The sequence below is a fragment of the Rutidosis leptorrhynchoides genome, chromosome 7 (genome assembly GCF_046630445.1).
Source record: "Rutidosis leptorrhynchoides isolate AG116_Rl617_1_P2 chromosome 7, CSIRO_AGI_Rlap_v1, whole genome shotgun sequence".
Lineage (NCBI taxonomy): Eukaryota > Viridiplantae > Streptophyta > Magnoliopsida > Asterales > Asteraceae > Rutidosis > Rutidosis leptorrhynchoides.
In genome coordinates, this window is record NC_092339.1 from 310,936,709 (window position 1) to 310,958,974 (window position 22,266).

Genomic DNA, 22,266 nt, shown 5'->3' on the forward strand with positions numbered 1-22,266 from the left:
AAACCTACGCAACATAATACCGAGCAACGAAGAAAAAAATTTCCTTCGCAATGCTCAAAGTAAGGAAACACTGTTTCCTTAAAAGTGATCACTGTACTACCATCCTGCGGGCAGAGAGTTTTTTATCCACCTAAGCAAGATTAAATCCATGGTAAAAATACACAAAAGCATGCTAAAATTAAAGAGAACTAGAGTTAAAAATGCCTAAGGCATACAAAACCATTGTTCAAATAGGGCACATCAAGCCCAGGCATATAAGCCTACTATAAACGACAATAATTGTTTCAAAAGACAATTAAATGTCATAATCAAGATGGTGGAACACCATCCTTCACAAGCTCCTCAACAGCAACAAGGATTATCACTTGAGCAATCATCACTAGCAGGTTCCTCAGGCACAACTTTAGCCAACATGCCCAAAAGATTACTAGGTTTGACATCAACACTAGTAGCAACATCCTTCACATAACCGAACTCAGCTTGCTTAAGTTCATCACAAGCAACACCCACCATCGCCTGCCCCTGGTCGGTATAGTTAGGAAAGTTACTAAGATGCACCACTCCCTTCGCTGCAAAATCACCTATCACCTGACTCATAGCTTGAATCTTGGCAGCCAACACCACATCGCCAAAGAGATTGTTTAATACTGCACTCTTCAACAGCTGACAACAAACATACGGAATGACCTGGGAAATAACCGGGGAATAATCAGATTTCAACTGCGAACATCGCTCCTCAAATCTCTTCACCTCAACAGCAAGAGTCAACTTCTGATCATCACAAAGCTTCACATGTTTTTGCAAACTCACTATCTCTCTACAAGCAGCGTTCAGTTCTTCCTCATAACTTGGAGACATCAACACTTCTTCCTCCAACTTCTTCACACGGTGACTCATCATAGCTTAAGATTTCCTTAAAGCTTCAAGTTCAGCAGCAGGGTTCTTCAAGAGAGAAGAATCCATATGATTCATTGAAACAACTTAAAAATTAAGAACCGAATAGGCATCATGAAACTTCTTCATATCATCAGCACAAGTGTGATGCCCCGTACAAAACCATCGTGTACGAATCATCAACAACAGGATCATTACAAGGTTAAGTACTATATGCTGTAATTAAAGAAGTTGCATTCACAATAAAAAGGTGATGTCATAACCGACCTCAAATGTTTTACATTTCAAAAGCATGCTTCACTAAGTAGAAGCAAATAATAAGTGTATGTGACCACAATGGTCGTTACAAGTCATAGTTCAAAAGTACGAATGTTTGAATGCAAAATAAAGTAGTTCATGCGATGACAACTCTAAGCAGCGGGTGTCTACAGCACGACTAGTACACAGCGGAAGCTAACCTCAAGCACCTGAGAAAAACATGCTTAAAAATGTCAACACAAAGGTTGGTGAGCTATAGTTTAAGTATAACAGTATGTAAGGTAGGCCACGAGATTTCAGTGCTACAAAGAGCGTTTCAAAACAGTATGATAAAGTATATGTTAACCGTGGGCACTTGGTAACTAACTTAACGTTTATACCCCCTGAAAGTACACTTGGAAAGTGTGTATGTCTACGAAGTATTAAACACCCGTTAAATGCTAGCGCTACTAGCCCGAGTGGGGATGTCAAACCCTATGGATCCATATCTAAGATTCGCGTTCACGGTTCAAAAACCGATGATTAAACGTTACCGAGCTAAAGGGAATGTTTATGCCGTTGTATAACCCACACATATATAAGTTTAAGTACTCGTGCCTAGTATGTAAAACATAAAATCCGCATGTATTCTCAGTTCCCAAAATAAGTTAAAGTAAAAAGGGAATGCTATAACTCACACTGATATGTAGCGGTAAAGTAGTAGTCGGGAAAGGTGTGCAAGTAAATGGTCCGAAGTCCTCAACCTAAGTCAAATAGTACTAAGTCAATAAATCGTCTTAATAGGTTTAAAAGTATGTAATTAAGGTCTTAATTGTCATCATCATTCATCATCAAATAAAAGGCGTAAAGTAAGTTTCGTTTATGAAAGTAGTTTTCAACAAAGTCTGACTTCAGTCAGTCACCACGGCCTCTACCCTTACTGAATTAAGGTGAGACCAGTGGCCATGGCTCCGTTTATGAGTCCCTTAAGTGTGGTAAAGTTTACAGAAGCAAACTCATCTTGGTTTGACCGTGGCAACGGTCTAAGTGCGAGTAGGTCAGAAATTTCTGCACAACGTTAAAGGACATAGTAACGATCGGAGGGCCATAAATCCTAAACCGTAACTCGGATTAAGACGAGTCCTATATGAAAAGTTATATAATCGAAAAGTTCTATCTAAAAATCAAGGTTAGAACAGCCCAGGTCTAATGGTCTGTTACAGAAACATCAGGTCAGTAGGTTTTGGACAGAAACAGTAAGTTTAAGTGAGTTCTGGTGGTCTTGGTGCTTGATGTTCATCATGGTTCTCATCCTTGATGCATATAGCTTCAAGTGTACAATTCATGGGTGTGTTTACATCATCTTAACCAAGTCTTGACCATCATAACACTAGTGCAAGTCTAAGACATGAAGCACAACTCACTTAAGAGTTGCATGTAGTTTGATGAACCAAAGTTACATCAAAGTCTTAGGTTTGACACTTACATGAACTATAATAGAAATATTGAACTCTAAACTTGAAAGTTAACTAACTAATCAAGATCATAAGTAGTAGAACATAGTTCTTAGTTTGATCTTGAAGATCCAAGACTCAAAAGCCTAGATCCAAAGTTATATTTAAAGAAAACTTATTTGTGTGTTCTTGAACTTTCAAGGTTAACTTAATTTGTTCAAGAGATATGAGATCAAGACTAACTTGTAGTACTTGACCATATAAACTAACTACATGAAATTAAAGTGCATAAAATGAAGAAGTAACTTAAATAAACAAGAAAAGGTTCATGGTTGTTCATACTTTAAAGATTCATACCAAAGTTTGATCTTTAGAAAGTAAACTTTAAAGTTTACTTCATGAGCTTCTAGTATGTCTTTAATCAACACATGGAACTTGTAACTTTTGAAACAATTGAAGTAGAATCATAAACTAGTGAGTTTATGTTCTTGTGTTCTTGAACTTACAAGATAATAGAAGAACCAAAACTAGAAAGTTAGGTTCTTCAAAGCTAGTAAGTAACTACAACAACAAGATGAAACAAGTAACAACAACAAACAAGAAATCAAACAACAAATGATGATGATGATTATGTGGTGTTAGTATTTGGTTTTACAAAGAGAAAAAGAAGAGAAAAGAAGTTCATAATACTTACAATCTTTAGAGAAAAATGAAAGTGAAAAGAGAGAAAAAAAAAGTATGCAAGTAAGTGTGTGTAGTGAATGAGAGAATGTGAGTGAAGTAGTAAGTAAAAAAAAAGATTTGAATCCTCTCCACCCTTGGTAAAATCACGGCTGCAGCTGAAATAAGAGGGGGGATGGAGTGTTCAATGGTTACTAGCTTGTAAAGTTCATTAAAGTTGGACACAAGGTGGCATTTGCATGGGGATGATGTGTAACAAGATTCCAAGTGCCTTAAACTAGCTAGTTACCATTACAAGTAATACTTACAAGGAAGAGTGGGCTAACTAAGTCCACTAATAATGTAGTGTGGGCTTGGAAGTCCAATAACATGAGTCCATTACACTAACAAAGCCCAAGTTCAAATAAATCGCAAGTTAAACCAATTAAAGCCCAAGTAACTAACTAATAGCCTTAGTTAATTAAAATGATTAATAAATTTAATCATGAATGCAAATAATACTTGAAAATATTATTCGTGAAGTTTCGTGTGTCACAAAGACGTTTCGGGCACTTAAAAGTCAAGTACGGGCAATCATGGTAACATGTAAATGTAATGACATACATTCGTTTAATCACACGTATTAATAATAATAATTATTAATAAATAAATGTTGGAAATTCCAGGGTCGTTACATTACCCACCTGTTAAAGAAAATTTCGTCCCGAAATTTTAAGCTGAGGTAGATGGAGGAGTCGGGAAAAGGTGAGGATACTTCCGCATCATTTGATCCTCTCACTCCCAAGTAAACTCAGGTCCTCGTTTGGCATTCCATCGCACTCGGATGATCATAATCTTGTTGCGTTTCAAAGTTTTGATCTCACGATCCATAATTTCAATAGGTTCCTCCACAAAGTGGAGTTTGTCATCAATCGTAAGTTCCTCAAGTGGTATGATAAGTTCAGGTGCAGCAAGACACTTCTTCAAGTTTGACACATGAAAGGTAGGATGAACTGAGCTCAATTGTGCTGGTAGATCCAAACGGTATGCAACGGGTCCAACACGTTCCAAGATTTCAAAAGGACCAATGTATCGTGGGTTTAACTTTCCACGTTTTCCAAAACGAATCACACCTTTCCAAGGTGCAACCTTTAACATTACGCGATCACCAACGTTGAATTCAAAGTCTTTACATTTAAGATCAGCATAACTCTTCTGACGATCGCGGGCAGTCTTAAGTCTAGCTTGGATCTGAGCAATCTTCTCCGTGGTTTCGTGGACTACCTCGGGTCCGGTGATTTGCTTTTCGCCTACTTAAGCCCAACAAATAGGAGATCGGCACTTACGGCCATACAATGCTTTAAAAGGCGCAGCATTAATGCTAGAGTGATAACTGTTGTTGTACGAGAATTCAGCGAGTGGCAAATGTCTTTCCCAGGCCTTTCCAAAATCAATGACACATGTACGCAGCATGTCCTCCAAGGTCTGAATCGTTCGTTCACTTTGCCCATCAGTCTGAGGATGATAAGCGGTACTCATGTCAAGACGAGTTCCCATGGCTTCTTGCAAAGAACACCAAAATCTAGAGGCAAAACGGGGATCGCGATCGGAGATGATCGATAAAGGTACACCATGACGAGATACAACCTCCTTGATGTATAATTGAGCAAGTCTCTCCATTGTATCTGTTTCCTTCATCGCTAGAAAGTGTGCAGATTTGGTGAGGCGGTCAACAATAACCCAAATGGTATCGTATCCGCCCACCGTCTTTGGTAGCTTGGTGATGAAATCCATTGTTATCCGTTCCCACTTCCATTGTGGGATTTCTGGTTGTTGAAGTAACCCAGAAGGTCTCTGATGCTCGGCTTTAACCTTCGAGCAAGTCAAACACTTACCAACATAAGTCGCAACGTCCTTCTTAAGATTCGGCCACCAATACTGTTCTTTAAGGTCGTGGTACATTTTGCCCGCACCGGGGTGAATCGAATATCTCGATTTGTGTGCTTCATCAAGTATCAGGTTTCGTAGATCTCCATAATAAGGTACCCAAATTCTTCCGGCATAACATCGGAGTCCAGACTCCCTAACCTCGAATCGAGAGACAAGTATGTTCAAATGTTCGTGAGATATGTTCTCCTCTTTAAGAGCCTCATCTTAGGCTACTCTGATCTGGCTGTTGAGGTTCGAATGGATGGTGATGTTCAGAGCCCGAACGCGAAGAGGTACCGTCCTCTCCTTTCGACTCAAAGCGTCAGCTACAACATTGGCCTTGCCAGGGTGATAACGGAGTTCACAATCGTAGTCATTGAGCATCTCGATCCATCGACGCTGTCTCATATTCAGTTGCTTCTGATCGAAGATGTGTTGAAGACTCTTGTGGTCGGTGAAGATAGTGCTCTTAGTTCCATACAAATAGTGTCTCCACAATTTAAGCGCAAAGACAACGGCTCCAAGTTCAAGATCATGAGTAGTGTAGTTCCGCTCATGAATCTTCAATTGGCGGGAGGCATAGGCAATAACTTTTGATCGTTGCATCAGTACACAGCCAAAACCACTCTTCTAAGCATCGCAATAAACAACAAAATCGTCACTGCCTTCAGGAAGTGATAGGATAGGTGCGGAGGTTAACTTCTTCTTCAAAGTTTGAAATGCTGATTCGTGTGCGGGTTCCCAAATGAACTTCTTGCCTTTGTGAGTCAGTACGGTCAAAGGACGCGCAATCAGAGAAAATCCTTCGATGAATCTTCAGTAATAACCGGCGAGACCTAGGAATTGGCGAATATGCGTTGGAGTAGTGGGGGTCTCCCACTTTCTGATGGCTTCAATCTTGGCGGGATCAACTTTGATACCCTGGTCGCTTACAACATGACCCAAAAATTGTACTTCCTTCAACTAAAATTCACACTTGGAGAATTTGGCGTAAAGTTGCTCTTGTCTTAAGAGTTCAAGCACTAATCGGAGGTGTTGATCATGTTCTTCTTCGCTCTTAGAGTAGATGAGGATATCATCTATGAAGAAGATAACAAACTTATCCAAGTATGGCTTGCAGACACGATTCATGAGGTCCATGAACACGGCAGGTGCATTTGTCAAACCGAATGGCATCACGAGAAACTCATAATGACCATAACGGGTCCTGAATGCAGTTTTCATCACGTCACTTTCCTTCACCCTCAGCTGGTGATATCCGGATCGCAAATCGATCTTTGAATAAACGCTCGATCCTTGTAGTTGATTAAAAAGATCATCAATTCGTGGAAGAGGATACCGATTCTTGATTGTCAATTTGTTGAGTTCACGGTAGTCGATACACATACGGAAGGATCCATCCTTCTTCTTCACAAACAACACAGGTGCGCCCCAAGGCGAGAAGATTGGTTGGATAAACCCTCGATCTAATAGCTCTTGTAGTTGACTCTGTAATTCTTGCATCTCGAAAGGTGCGAGTCTATAAGGTGCGCGAGCTACAGGTGCAGCTCCTGGCACTAAGTCAATCTGAAACTCTACTGCTCTCTGCGGCGGTAATCCAGGTAATTCCTCTGGGAAGACATCGGAAAATTCGTTCACAATTCGAACGTCGTTCACGCTCTTCACCTCAGTTTCTACCGCTTTCACATGTGCTAGGACAGCAAAACGTCCCTTCTGAATAATCTTTTGCGCTTTCACGCAACTAATGAGGTTCAACTTCGAGGTACATCTCTCTCCATAGATAACCAGTGGTTCGCCATCTCCTTGTGGTATGCGAAGTGCTTTATCTCCACAGATAATATCGGCCTTTATCTTGCTCAACCAATCCATACCGACGATCACGTCAAAACTTCCCAGTTTGATAGGTATCAAATCAATTTCGAAATCTGCACCAGCTATGTTGATAATAGCTCCACGACTAATATGGTCAACATTTTCAAGTTTTCCATTGGCGACCTCGACAAGCATACTTTCTTTTAACGGGACTAATGACCAATTAATCTTATCGCAAAAATGTCTACATACATAACTTCTATCCGCACCAGTATCAAACAAGACAGAAGCTAAAAGATTGTTGATTGTGAATATACCTGTCACCAAGTCGGGGTTATCGCGTGCATCCCTTGCATTAACATTAAAAGCTCTACCACGGGGTGGCCCGCCATCTTTTCACTTATTTGGGCACGCATTTCTGAAATGGCCCGTCTGCCCGCATTCATAGCACTTCTTCGATCCATTGGTGTTCGGCTTTCCATTCAGAGTGGTGACCTTACAGTCCCTTCCGATATGCCCAGCCCGTTGGCACTTCTCACAGACAACATTGCAATATCTAGTGTGGTGTTTGTAACATCGCTTGCATTGAGGTAAGGTTCCTTTGTAGTTCGGGTTGGTGTTGGTGTTGGTGTTGGGATTAGGGTTTCCACCGTTGTTGTGCCTCTTGGCGGGGGTTTGATCGTAGTTTCTCTCCCTGTTGTTGTTGTTGTTGTTGTTGTTGTTGTTGTTGTTGTTGTTGTTGTTGTTGTGGTTGTTTTGGTTGTTGTCCCATTTCCTCTTTTCACTACTACCAGCCTCAAACTTAGCCTTCTCCGGCTCATCAATAAGAATCTGATTCATGAGAGTATGCGCCATGCGCATTGCTTCGGGGACATTCGGTGGCTTGGATGATGTGACATTACCCTTGATGGACTTAGGAAGTCCCGAGAAGTATTTCTCCATGCGCTTGAATTCGGGGGTGACCATGGTCGGACACATCAGTGCTAACTCCAAAAAATTACGATTGTAACTGTTAAGGTCGTTCCCTACGGCCTTCAACTGCATGAATTCAATTTCCATCTTCTGAATTTCGGTTCTCGGACAATACTCATCAATCATAGACGCCTTGAATTCCTCCCATGGCGTAGCATACGCCTCATCGATACATTTCGCTTGAGCTAATGTGTTCCACCACGTTAGCGCGCCGTCAGATAGCGTGCAAGATGCAAATTTGGTCTTATTGTCCTCTGAACAGTTGCTAACTCGGAATACTGATTCAAGTTTCTCTAACCATCTGGTGAGACCAACTGGTCCCTCGGTGCCGCTGAAGTTATGCGGTTTGCAGCTCTGAAATTCCTTGTATGTACACCCATTTCGAACGGGTGGAATAACCGATGGTGGTGGCAGTGGAGCTTCGAGATTTCTTTCTGCTAGGGCTGCAGCGACCCGTTCGTTGATCATGTCCTCAATCTGGGCGGCGGTAGGTGTGGATCTTCCGTTAGCCATGATATTCTAAACAAAAATTTTGACCCAAGTCAAAATCCAGCATTCGATATGTAGTAATATAGTATATAGTAACCAACATGGAATCAAAACATCACATGTTATTAAATAATGCATCTAGGTACAAATACCACAGAATCATCGTACAGCAATGTAAATAGAACATCGTGCAAGAATTAAATAACGCAAAGTTCCATTCATTAATAATAATAAGTTTCATACATCTGAATAAGTTCGTACAATACATATGAAATACATGAAACTATATCTAGATTACATCATGAAATCTAAATACAAGGTCCTACGGTGAAGGCGGGTGAACTGCTCCTCGAGCCAACTGCTCCTCGAGCTTAGTGACTCGAGCTCGGAGAGTCTCAATCTCCCTCATCAGTTCCTCGTTAGAGGGAGCTGGTGGGGCAGGCGGTGCAGGTGGGGCGGGTGGTGCGGGTGGTGCCGGTGGTGCTGATGTAGATGGTCCGGCTCCGGATGTAGATGGTACGTCCGTAGATGTAAGTGGTCCGTATCTAAATCTAGGTGGTACGGTTCCAGGAATAGTCAATACGTAACGGGGAACCCTATGTATTTGTGGGTCGGCAGGGTATGGTACAACTCGTTTACGAGCAGTAACCCTACGACGATGGCCAAATGCGTCAGTAAAAGCACGACCTCCATTCACCCCTGGAATGACGGTGCTGTCAAAACGGTACCGCTTCTTCGGCGGGGTGGAGGGTGCCTGAATAGGTCTATCAGCAGGATCCTCATCATCGCTGGAGTCGTCTGATGATGAAGAATCGGCGGATGATGAGTCATCCGAATCGTGTGGTGGTGACAATGGTGTATGAGCTGGTAATCCGAAGCGTCCGAAGGTGGCCAACATCTGTCTGTGTCTGCCTGGCGGAATCACGACTAAACGTCCGTCGGGAGTGCGTCGGCAAGGCGTGCGCATGTGGTTACGAAACGGCCCTTCCCCGAACTCCGCGGGGATCTCAATACCACCAATGCGGGGCTGTGACCTCGAGGGTCTGGGAGCAGACACTGGGGCAGGTGCACTAGTACCAGCTCCGGAAGTAGAAGCGCCGGGATCACTAGTGGGTGTCGGGGCCGGTGTATCGGCAGTAGCAGCAGCAGGTGTAGCAGTAGGTAGGGCGACGGGGTCTGAGTCTGTACTGCCCGAAATGCCAGCAGGTGGAACATCCGACATCTGAACAAGGAAAAATAAATTTTCCATGTCAGTATGTCATAAAGCAAGCAAATAATAGGCCAACAGTTTAAATCATGTATAACAATAAGTAGCATGGCAATAATAACGAATCGTACAGAAGTAGCATGCAATCGAAAGCAGGTAATATCATGCAGTAGTGAAATCATGTAGTAGCATATGGCATATAGCAGTAAAAGTAAGCAGCAGCATGCAGTAAGTTCAGCGGAAACAAGTAAACTAGCAAGTTGTAGATTAGTCCTATTAGTGAATCCTACTCGGGTCGGTCTTAGACTCACTAATGCAACCTAATTCCCTACAACCAATGCTCTGATACCAAATGTGATGCCCCGTACAAAACCATCGTATACGAATCATCAACAACAGGATCATTACAAGGTTAAGTACTATATGCTGTAATTAAAGAAGTTGCATTCACGATAAAAAGGTGATGTCATAACCGACATCAAATGTTTTACATTTCAAAAGCATGCTTCACTAAGTAGAAGCAAATAATAAGTGTATGTGACCACAATGGTCGTTACAAGTCATAGTTCAAAAGTACGAATGTTTGAATGCAAAATAAAGTAGTTCATGCGATGACAACTCTAAGCAGCGGGTGTCTACAGCACGACTAGTACACAGCGGAAGCTAACCTCAAGCACCTGAGAAAAACATGCTTAAAAACGTCAACACAAAGGTTGGTGAGCTATAGTTTAAGTATAACAGTATGTAAGGTAGGCCACGAGATTTCAGTGCTACAAAGAGCGTTTCAAAACAGTATGATAAAGTATATGTTAACCGTGGGCACTTGGTAACTAACTTAACGTTTATACCCCCTGAAAGTACACTTGGCAAGTGCGTATGTCTACGAAGTATTAAACACCCATTAAATGCTAGCGCTACTAGCCCGAGTGGGGATGTCAAACCCTATGGATCCATATCTAAGATTCGCGTTCAGGGTTCAAAAACCGATGATTAAACGTTACCGAGCTAAAGAGAATGTTTATGCCGTTGTATAACCCACACATATATAAGTTTAAGTACTCGTGCCTAGTATGTAAAACATAAAATCCGCATGTATTCTCAGTTCCCAAAATAAGTTAAAGTAAAAAGGGAATGCTATAACTCACACTGATATGTAGCGGTAAAGTAGTAGTCGGGAAAGGTGTGCAAGTAAATGGTCCGAAGTCCTCAACCTAAGTCAAATAGTACTAAGTCAGTAAATCGTCTTAATAGGTTTAAAAGTATGTAATTAAGGTCTTAAGGGTCATCATCATTCATCATCAAACAAAAGGCGTAAAGTAAGTTTCGTTTATGAAAGTAGTTTTCAACAAAGTCTGACTTCAGTCAGTCACCACGGCCTCTACCCTTACTGAATTAAGGTGAGACCAGTGGCCATGGCTCCGTCTATGAGTGTCTTAAGTGTGGTAAAATTTACAGAAGCAAACTCGTCTTGGTTTTACCGTGGCGACGGTCTAAGTGCGAGTAGTTCAGAAATTTCTGCACAACGTTAAAGGACATAGTAACGATCGGAGGGCCATAAATCCTAAACCGTAACTCGGATTAAGATGAGTCCTATATGAAAAGTTATCTACTCGAAAAGTTCTATATAAAAATCAAGGTTAGAACAGCCCAGGTCTAATAGTCTGTTACAGAAACATCAGGTCAGTAGGTTTTGGACAGAAACAGTAAGTTTAAGTGAGTTCCGGTGGTCTTGGTGCTTGATGTTCATCATGGTTCTCATCCTTGATGCATATAGCTTCAAGTGTACAACTCATGGGTGTGTTTACGTCATCTTAACCAAGTCTTGACCATCATAACACTAGTGCAAGTCTAAGACATGAAGCACAACTCACTTAAGAGTTGCATGTAGTTTGATGAACCAAAGTTACATCAAAGTCTTAGGTTTGACACTTACATGAACTATAATAGAAATATTGAACTCTAAACTTGAAAGTTAACTAACTAATCAAGATCATAAGTAGTAGAACATAGTTTGATCTTGAAGATCCAAGACTCAAAAGTCTAGATCCAAAGTTATATTTAAAGAAAACTTATTTGTGTGTTCTTGAACTTTCAAGGTTAACTTAATTTGTTCAAGAGATATAAGATCAAGACTAACTTGTAGTACTTGACCATATAAACTAACTACATGAAATTAAAGTGCATAAAATGAAGAAGTAACTTAAATAAACAAGAAAAGGTTCATGGTTGTTCATACTTTAAAGATTCAAACTAAAGTTTGATCTTTAGAAAGTAAACTTTAAAGTTTACTTCATGAGCTTCAAGTATGTCTTTAATCAACACATGGAACTTGTAACTTTTGAAACAATTGAAGTAGAATCATAAACTAGTGAGTTTATGTTCTTGTGTTCTTGAACTTACAAGATAATAGAAGAACCAAAACTAGAAAGTTAGGTTCTTGAAAGCTAGTAAGTAACTACAACAACAAGATGAAACAAGTAACAACAACAAACAAGAAATCAAACAACAAATGATGATGATGATTATGTGGTGTTAGTATTTGGTTTTACAAAGAGAAAAAGAAGAGAAAAGAAGTTCATAATACTTACAATCTTTAGAGAAAAATGAAAGTGAAAAGAGAGAAAAAAAAAAGTATGCAAGTAAGTGTGTGTAGTGAATGAGAGAATGTGAGTGAAGTAGTAAGTAAAAAAAAGATTTGAATCCTCTCCACCCTTGGTAAAATCACGGCTGCAGCTGAAATAAGAGGGGGGGATGGAGTGTTCAATGGTTACTAGCTTGTAAAGTTCATTAAAGTTGGACACAAGGTGGCATGTGCATGGGGATGATGTGTAACAAGATTCCAAGTGCCTTAAACTAGCTAGTTACCATTACAAGTAATACTTACAAGGAAGAGTGGGCTAACTAAGTCCACTAATAATGTAGGGTGGGCTTGGAAGTCCAATAACATGAGTCCATTACACTAACAAAGCCCAAGTTCAAATAAATCGCAAGTTAAACCAATTAAAGCCCAAGTAACTAACTAATAGCCTTAGTTAATTAAAATGATTAATAAATTTAATCATGAATGCAAATAATACTTGAAAATATTATTCGTGAAGTTTCGTGTGTCACAAAGACGTTTCGGGCACTTAAAAGTCAAGTACGGGCAATCATGGTAACATGTAAATGTAATGACATACATTCGTTTAATCACACGTATTAATAATAATAATAATTAATAAATAAATGTTGGAAATTCCAGGGTCGTTACAACAAAAGTTCCGCCAACTCTCAGGAACAAAACCACCAATAATGCCAGATTAGCAGGAGAAGGAACTTTGTTAAAAATAGGCAAGTCTGCAAAATAAAATAAAATTAGAAAAAGAAATGAAGTAGAAGAAAACAAGTAACAAAGATAAAGTAAACATACCAAAAAGAGCGTCTTCACCATCTCAATCGCTCATGTTATCATCACTAGCTCCATCACGAAGATAATAAAACTTCTGCTTCTTCACAAAAGAAATGTCAAGAAAGATTTCTCTCTTCATAACACCCTCAGCTTGGTAAAGCTAAGCAACCCTAGCTCCAACACCAGCAGTAAGGAATGAGATAGGTTAATCATCATAGATGAACTATTGATCGCAGTAAAACATCCAAAAGAAGGGCATCAAAGTAACAACAAAATTACTTTATTACCCTATGAAGTAACCGTCGAAGAAAGCTCGAAAGTTAACCCTTGATAACCGCTCTGGGAAAATACGGATACACCCTTCACTTAAAAACACAACAAGGAATTGCTTAATGGGATGCAACGACAATTCAGCATAATGACATCATGGAGATGCTTCCAAAGTTGTCTACCAAACTACTGCAAAATTGTGATGGTGGCCCAAGAGGCACACCTAAGCTATTTACAAATCTACAAAGGATTCCTAAGGGAATGCCTCGACTACTTGTAAAAACGTAATGGTTTCCTATGATAAAAGAGTACCAAGATATTTACTATTCAAAGGATTCGTATTTAAAAGAATACCAATATAAAATACTATGAAGAGTCTCTTCGTAACAAGGGATACAAAAGTACCCTTGTAAGAACTAAGGATTCCTACTTGAAGGAAATCCCAACATACAAAGGTTATCACCAAATCCAACTGGCTAAAGAGGATGAAGAAAAAAAACGTCGGTCTCCACAAGTAAAGGGATTTATTGTTATCAAAAAATGCCATTCGGACTAAAAAATGCAGGAACAACGCACCAGAGGTTAATGGATAAAGAGTTTCATAAACAATTGGGTAGAAACCTTAAAGACTACATTAACAATATGGTCATCAAAAGTCAAGAAGAAGCAGATTTGTTAGGAGAAATACAAGAAACTTATGATACACTTTAATCTATTAACATGAAGCTCAATAAAAAAAAGTGTTTCCTCGGAGTCAAGGAAGGAAAGTTCTTGGCTAACACATCACTCAGAAAGGGATCCAAGCAAACCAAGATTGATAGAAGGGGAGATGAAAATCTGTTACCTTTGTGCTTTTGTTGATTCACAACTTGTAGCAAACCGAGTAATGTGCACATTCGAGGCGATACAACCATCCATCCAACAGCACCTCTCAGAAACCCGAGAATTAATAGAAAGTTTCAATAGCTTCGCCATCGAACCTGTACGACGAAGTCAATTTAAAAAGGCCGATGAACTGAGTAAACTTGTTTCGCTCACGTTCCAACACTTGGCAAAAAGGTACTAGTAGAAGAACTCGAGTGAAAGTCAATATTCGAGAAATAAGTGAACAATCTGGTCCAAGAAGACCAAAAAGCATGAATGACATAAAAATGGAATACCTAGAATGTGAGATCCTACCAAATTCATTCAAACATCCAAAAACAACCCAAGCAAGAGTTAGTTTCTGTGACATCTGCATAGCCATTCATGAAGTGGGGAATCAACATAGTAGGGCCACTACCCGATACCCCAAGAAATATAAGATTCTTGCTCATAGTCGACAGCTACTTCACCAAATGGGCAGAAGAAAAACCTCCGACAACCATAGCAGGGAAGCACATCGAAAAACAAGAAATCTCTTTGTAATCTCTGAAATAAGGGGAACAAAATTACCCTTACGAAGATTAAGAATGCCATTTGAAAGGAATTCAAATAATAATGATGCAATGTCTTCGTAATTCAACGCATGGACATCAAGGAGATGCTGTCAAAAGTATCAAATCAACACTCAACTTATTTGTGAAGTTTAACTTCACGAAGCTCACTTGGGCCTTCACTTCGTAAAATTAAACTGGGGGCTTGATAGTGTATGTAGTGACCTGAACTTTTCCATGTTTATATATATTAAATGAAATTATTATGTACATGATTAAGTGTTTCCAACATGTTAAGTAATCAAATTTGTTAAGACTTGATTAATTGAAATAGGTTTCATGTAGATAATTGACCACCCAAGTTGATCGGTGATTCACGAACGTTAACACTTGTAAAAACTATATGATGATATATATATATGGATATATATAGTTAACATGATATTATGATAAGTATGTATCTCATTAGATATTTTAACAATGAGTTATATACATAAAAATGAGCCTATTGAATTAAGAAACTCGAAAACGATATATATAACTATTATCGTTATATCAACGTCTTACTAATTACATATGAATCATATTAAGATATTGATACACTATGTTTAACATGATAAAATGATAATTAAGTATATCATTAAGTATGTTAACAATGAACTACATATGTAAAACAAGACTACTAACTTAATGATTTCGAAACGAGGCATATATGTAACGATTATCGTTGTAACGACATTTAATTGTATATATATCATATTAAGATATATTAATACATCATAATATCATGATAATGTAATAATTTAACATCTATTTAGATATAATAAACAATGGGTTAACAACATTTAACATGATCGTTAACCTAAAGGTTTCAAAACAACACTTACATGTAACGACTAACGATGACTTAACGACTCAGTTAAAATGTATATACATGTAGTATTTTAATATGTATTTATACACTTTTGAAAGACTTCAAGACACTTATCAAAATACTTCTACTTAACAAAAATGCTTACAATTACATCCTCGTTCAGTTTCATCAACAATTCTACTCGTATGCACCCGTATTCGTACTCGTACAATACACAGCTTTTAGATGTATGTACTATTGGTATATACACTCCAATGATCAGCTCTTAGCAGCCCATTTGAGTCACCTAACACATGTGAGAACCATCATTTGGCAACTAGCATGAAATATCTCATAAAATTACAAAAATATTAGTAATCATTCATGACTTATTTACATGAAAACAAAATTACATATCATTTATATCTAATCCATATACCAACGACCAAAAACACCTACAAACACTTTCATTCTTAAATTTTCTTCATCTAATTGATCTCTCTCAAGTTACGTCTTCAAGTTCTAAGTGTTCTTCATAAATTCCATAAGTATAGTTTCATAAAAATCAAGAATACTTCCAAGTTTGCAAGTCTACTTCCAAGCTTTCTAATCCATTCCAAGTAATCATCTAAGATCAAGGAACCTTTGTTATTTACAGTAGGTTATCTTTTTAATTCAAGGTAATATTCATATTCAAACTTTGATTCAATTTCTACAACTATAACAATCTTATTTCGAGTGAAAATCTTACTTGAACTGTTTTCGTGTCATGATTCTGCTTCAAGAACTTTCAAGCCATCTAAGGATCCTTTGAAGCTAGATCCTTTTTTCTCATTTCTAGTAGTTTTATCCAGAAAACTTGAGGTAGTAATGATGTTCATAACATCATTCGTTTCATACATATAAAGCTATCTTATTCGAAGGTTTAAACTTGTAATCACTAGAACATAGTTTAGTTAATTCTAAACTTGTTCGCAAACAAAAGTTAATCCTTCTAACTTGACTTTTAAAATCAACTAAACACATGTTCTATATCTATATGATATGCTAACTTAATGATTTAAAACCTGGAAACACGATGAACACCAAAAAATCGGATATACGCCGTCGTAGTGAAACCGGGGGCTGTTTTGGTTTGGATAATTAAAAACTATGATAAACTTTGATTTAAAAGTTGTTCTTCTGGGCAAATGATTTTTTATATGAACATGAAACTATAACCAAAAATCTTGGTTAAACTCAAAGTGAAAGTATGTTTTTCAAAATGGTCATCAAGATGTCGTTCTTTCGAAGGAAATGACTACCTCTTTAGTAATTGACATGTAACTTAAATTTATGACTATAAACCTATACTTTTTCTGTTTGGATTCTTAAATTAGAATTCAATATGAAACCATATCAATTTAATTCACTCAAAACGGATTTAAAATGAAGAAGTTATGGGTAAAACAAGATTGGATATTTTTGATCTTTTTAGCTACGGGAAATGTTTAACAAATCTATACAAATCATATCCTAGCTAACTTATATTGTATTATACATGTATTCTAATATATTATGTAATCTTGGGATACCATAGACACGTATGCAAATGTTTTAACATATCATATCGACCCATGTATATATATTATTTGGAACAACCATAGACACTCTATATGCAGTAATATTGGAGTTAGCTATACAGGGTTGAGGTTGATTCCAAATATATATATACTTTGAGTTGTGATCTAGCCTGAGACGTGTATACACTGGGTCGTGGATTGATTCAAGATAATATATATATCGATTTATTTCTATACATCTAACTGTGGACAACTAGTTGTAGGTTATTAACGAGGACATCTGACTTAATACACTCAAATCTTTAAAACATAATAAAAATGGTTGTAATTATATTTTGATCATACTTTGATATATATGTACATATTTGTATAGGTTCGTGAATCGATCCGTGGCTAAGTCTTATTTCCGAGGAATGAAATATCTGTGAAAGTGAGTTATAGTCCCACTTTTAAAATCTAATATTTTTGGGATGAGAATACATGCAGGTTTTATAAATGATTTACAAAATAGACACAAGTACGTGAAACTACATTCTATGGTTGAATTATCGAAATCGAATATGCCCCTTTTTATTAAGTCTGGTAATCTAAGAATTAGGGAACAGACACCCTAATTGATGCGAATCCTAAAGATAGATCTATTGGGTCTAACAAACCCCATCCAAAGTACCAGATGCTTTAGTACTTCGAAATTTATATCATATCCGAAGGGTGTCCCGAAATGATGGGGATATTCTTATATATGCATCTTGTTAATGTCGGTTACCAGGTGTTCACCATATGAATGATTTTTATCTCTATGTATGGGATGTGTATTGAAATATGAAATCTTGTGGTCTATTGTTACGATTTGATATATATAGGTTAAACCTATAACTCACCAACATTTTTGTTGACGTTTAAAGCATGTTTATTCTCAGGTGAATACTAAGAGCTTCCGCTGTTGCATACTAAAATAAGGACAAGATTTGAAGTCCATGTTTGTATGATATTGTGTAAAAACTGCATTCAAGAAACATATGTTGATGTAATATATTTCTATTGTAAACCATTATGTAATGGTCATGTGTAAACAGTATATTTTAGATTATCATTATTTGATAATCTACGTAATGCTTTTAAAATCTTTATTGATAAAATAAAGGTTATGGTTGTTTTAAAAATGAATGCAGTCTTTGAAAAACGTCTCATATAGAGGTCAAAAGCTCGCAACGAAATCAATTAATATGGAACGTTTATAATCAATATGAACGGGACATTTCAGTTGGTATCCGAGCGTTGATCTTAGAGAACCAGAAAATTTGCATTAGTGTGTCTTATCGAGTTTGTTAGGATGCATTAGTGAGTCTGGACTTCGACCATGTTATCTTTAAAAATGATTGCTTAACATTTTTGTTGGAAACTATATATTATTAACATGTAAATATTATGTGATATATTAATCTCTTAACATGTTTGATATTGTGTGATAGATGTCTACCTCTAGCACAAATCTCATTGACTCACCTAATAATAACGAAGAGTCGAATATATATTGGCAAGATTCACAAGTTCTCGAAGAACCGGAAGAAGAGGAAACGGAACCGGAAGAAGAGGAACCGGAAGAAGAGGAACCAGAAGAAGAGGAACCGGAAGAAGAAGAGGTTTCGAAGGGGGAATAGTAGGAACCACAGAAAACCGGTCAAATAAAAGAAAATCCTCAACCAATGGACCAAAGTTAATAATGGTCAATGGTGTTTCCGCTAAGGAAGCAAAATATTGGGAAAATTACCAATTTTCTGATGAATCGGATCCTGATGAGGATTCCGATGATGTTATAGAAATTACCCCAACCCAATTTAATGAGGCAAAAGAAAATAATAAGGGAAAAGGCATCAAAATAGAGAAATCTGATTCCGACCCCGATGAACTTTATATGTACCGTCAACACCCGTATTTTCAATATCGTGACAATAACCCGGGAACCTCTAAACCACCAGGTTTTTCTAAACCAATGTGGAAAACGACGGCTCGTATTAGAGGAACATCATATATCCCTAGAAAATTAGGAAAAAGAACCAAGTCCGAAGAAGAAGAAAAAATTGATTCAGATTAGAGGGGTGTGAGCATGTTGTGTAATAAATGTATTGTAGTGTGCTTGTACTTTTATGTTCTATGTAAAATTTGCTTGTATTGTTTGTTATTACGAATCTAATCCTTGTCTATTTTACAGTATAAAAACAAAATGGACGTTAAGGGTAGACAACCGAATATTTTAGAAGACCTACCAGAGGATATGATTGAGGAAATCTTGTCTAGAGTCGGTCAGAATTCATCAACACATTTAGTTATGGCAAAATTAACTTGTCAAACATTTGAAAGACTTTCCAGAAATGTCTTAGTTTATAAAAGGCTTTCCTTTGATAGGTGGGGTATATCACTCGGGGTTCTGCACTAAATTTTGAAACAAGTGTAAAAGAAATGGTCATAGCGCGGCGAAGTGTGAGGTCTACGGACCAGGGGTTAACAGAACGAAAGGAACAAATGGTGTCGGAATGAGTAATGGTGGAGCAAGTAGTGTCGGAGCAAGTTATGCCAATGTAGTTTGTTATAAATGTAGAAAACCGGGCCACATTATTAGAAATTGCCCGAACCAGGAGAACACGAATGGACAAGGCCGCGGAAGAGTTTTCAATATTAATGCGGCAGAGGCACAGGAAGACACTTGTTACAGGTACGTTTCTTATTGACAATAAATCTGCTTACGTTTTATTTGATTCGGGTGCGGATAGAAGCTATATGAGTAGAGATTTTTGTGCTAAATTAAGTTGTCCATTGACGTCGTTGGATAGTAAATTTTTACTCGAATTAGCAAACGGTAAATTAATTTTAGAAGATTATTTATGCTGGAATCGAGAAATTAAACTGGGTAGCGAAATATTTAAGATTGATTTGATACCAGTAGAATTAGGGAGTTTTGATGTAATAGTTGGCATAGACTGGCTGAAGGAGATAAAAGCAGAGATCGTATGTTACAAAAATGCAATTCGCATTGTACGAGAAGAAGGAGAACCCTTAATGGTGTACGGAGAAAAGGGCAACACAAAGCTACATCTTATTAGTAATTTGAAGGCATAAAAACTAATAAGAAAAGGTTGCTATGCTGTTCTAGCACACGTCGAGAAAGTACAAACTGAAGAAAAGAGCATCAATGATGTTCTCGTTATAAAAGAATTTCCTGATGTATTTCCGAAAGAATTACCGGGACTACCTCCACATCGATCTGTTGAATTTCAAATAGATCTTGTACCAGGAGCTGCACCAATAGCTAGTGCTCCTTACAGACTCGCACCCAGCGAGATGAAAGAACTGCAAAGCCAACTGCAAGAACTATTAGAACGTGGTTTCATTCGACCAAGCACATCACCATGGAGAGCTCCTGTTTTGTTTGTCAAGAAGAAGGATGGTACATTTAGGTTATGTATTGACTACAGAGAGTTGAATAAACTTACCATCAAAAACCGTTATCCACTGCCGATAATTGACGACTTATTTGATCAACTACAAGGCTCGTCGATTTATTCGAAAATCGATTTACGTTCTGGATATCATCAAATGCGAGTAAAGGAGGATGATATTCCAAAAACTGCTTTTAGGACACGTTATGGTCATTACGAGTTTATGGTTATGCCGTTTGGATTGACTAACGTACCAGCTGTGTTCATGGACCTTATGAACCGAGTGTGTGGGCCATATCTTGACAAGTTTGTCATTGTTTTCATCGATGACATACTTATTTACTCAAAGAATGATCAAGAGCACGAAGAACATTTGAGAAAAGTGCTAGAAGTATTGAGGAAAGAAAAACTGTACGCTAAGTTTTCAAAGTGTGCATTTTGGTTGGAAGAAGTTCAATTCCTCGGTCACATAGTGAACAAAGAAGGTATCCAGGTGGATCCGGCAAAGATCGAAATAGTTGAAAAGTGGGAAACCCCAAAAAATCCGAAGCATATACGTCAATTTTTAGGATTGGCTGGTTACTACAGAAGATTCATCCAAGATTTCTCCAAAATAGCAAAACCCTTGACTGCATTAACGCATAAAGGGAAGAAATTTTAATGGAAGGATGAACAAGAGAAGGCGTTTCAGTTATTAAAGAAAAAGCTAACTACGGCACCTATATTGTCATTGCCTGAAGGGAATGATGATTTTGTGATTTATTGTGACGCATCAAAGCAAGGTCTCGATTGTGTATTAATGCAACGAATGAAGGTGATTGCTTATGCGTCTAGACAATTGAAGATTCACGAGCAAAATTATACGACTCACGATTTGGAATTGGGTGCTGTTGTTTTTTCATTAAAGACTTGGAGGCATTATTTATATGAGGTCAAAAGTATTATATATACCGACCACAAAAGTCTCCAACATATATTTAATCAGAAGCAACTGAATATGAGACAACGCAGGTAGATTGAACTGTTGAATGATTATGATTTTGAGATTCGATACCACCCGGGGAAGGCGAATGTGGTAGCTGATGCTTTGAGTAGAAAGGACAGGGAACCTATATGGGTAAAAGCTATGAATATAATTATTCGTACTAACCTTACTACTCAAATAAAGGAGGCGCAACAGGGGGTTGTAAAAGAAGGAAAGTTGAAGAATGAGATACCCAAAGGATCAGAGAAACATCTTAATATTTGGGAAGACGGAACCCGATATAGGGTTGATAGAATTTGGGTACCAAGGTTTGGAGATGTGAGAGAACTGGTACTTAAGGAAGCACATAAAACCAGATATTCAATACATCCCAGAGCGGGGAAGATGTATAAAGATCTCAAGAAACACTTTTGGTGGTCGGGTATGAAAGCCGATATTGCTAAATATGTAGGAGAATGTTTGACGTGTTCTAAGGTCAAAGCTGAACATCAGAAACCATCAGGTCTACTACAACAACCTAAAATCCCGGAATGGAAATGGGAAAACATTACCATGGATTTCATTACTAAATTGCCAAGGACTACAAGTGGTTATGATACTATTTAGGTAATAGTTGATCGTCTCACCAAGTCAGCACACTTCCTGCCAATGAGAGAAGATGACAAAATGGAGAAGTTGGCACGATTGTATTTGAAGGAGGTT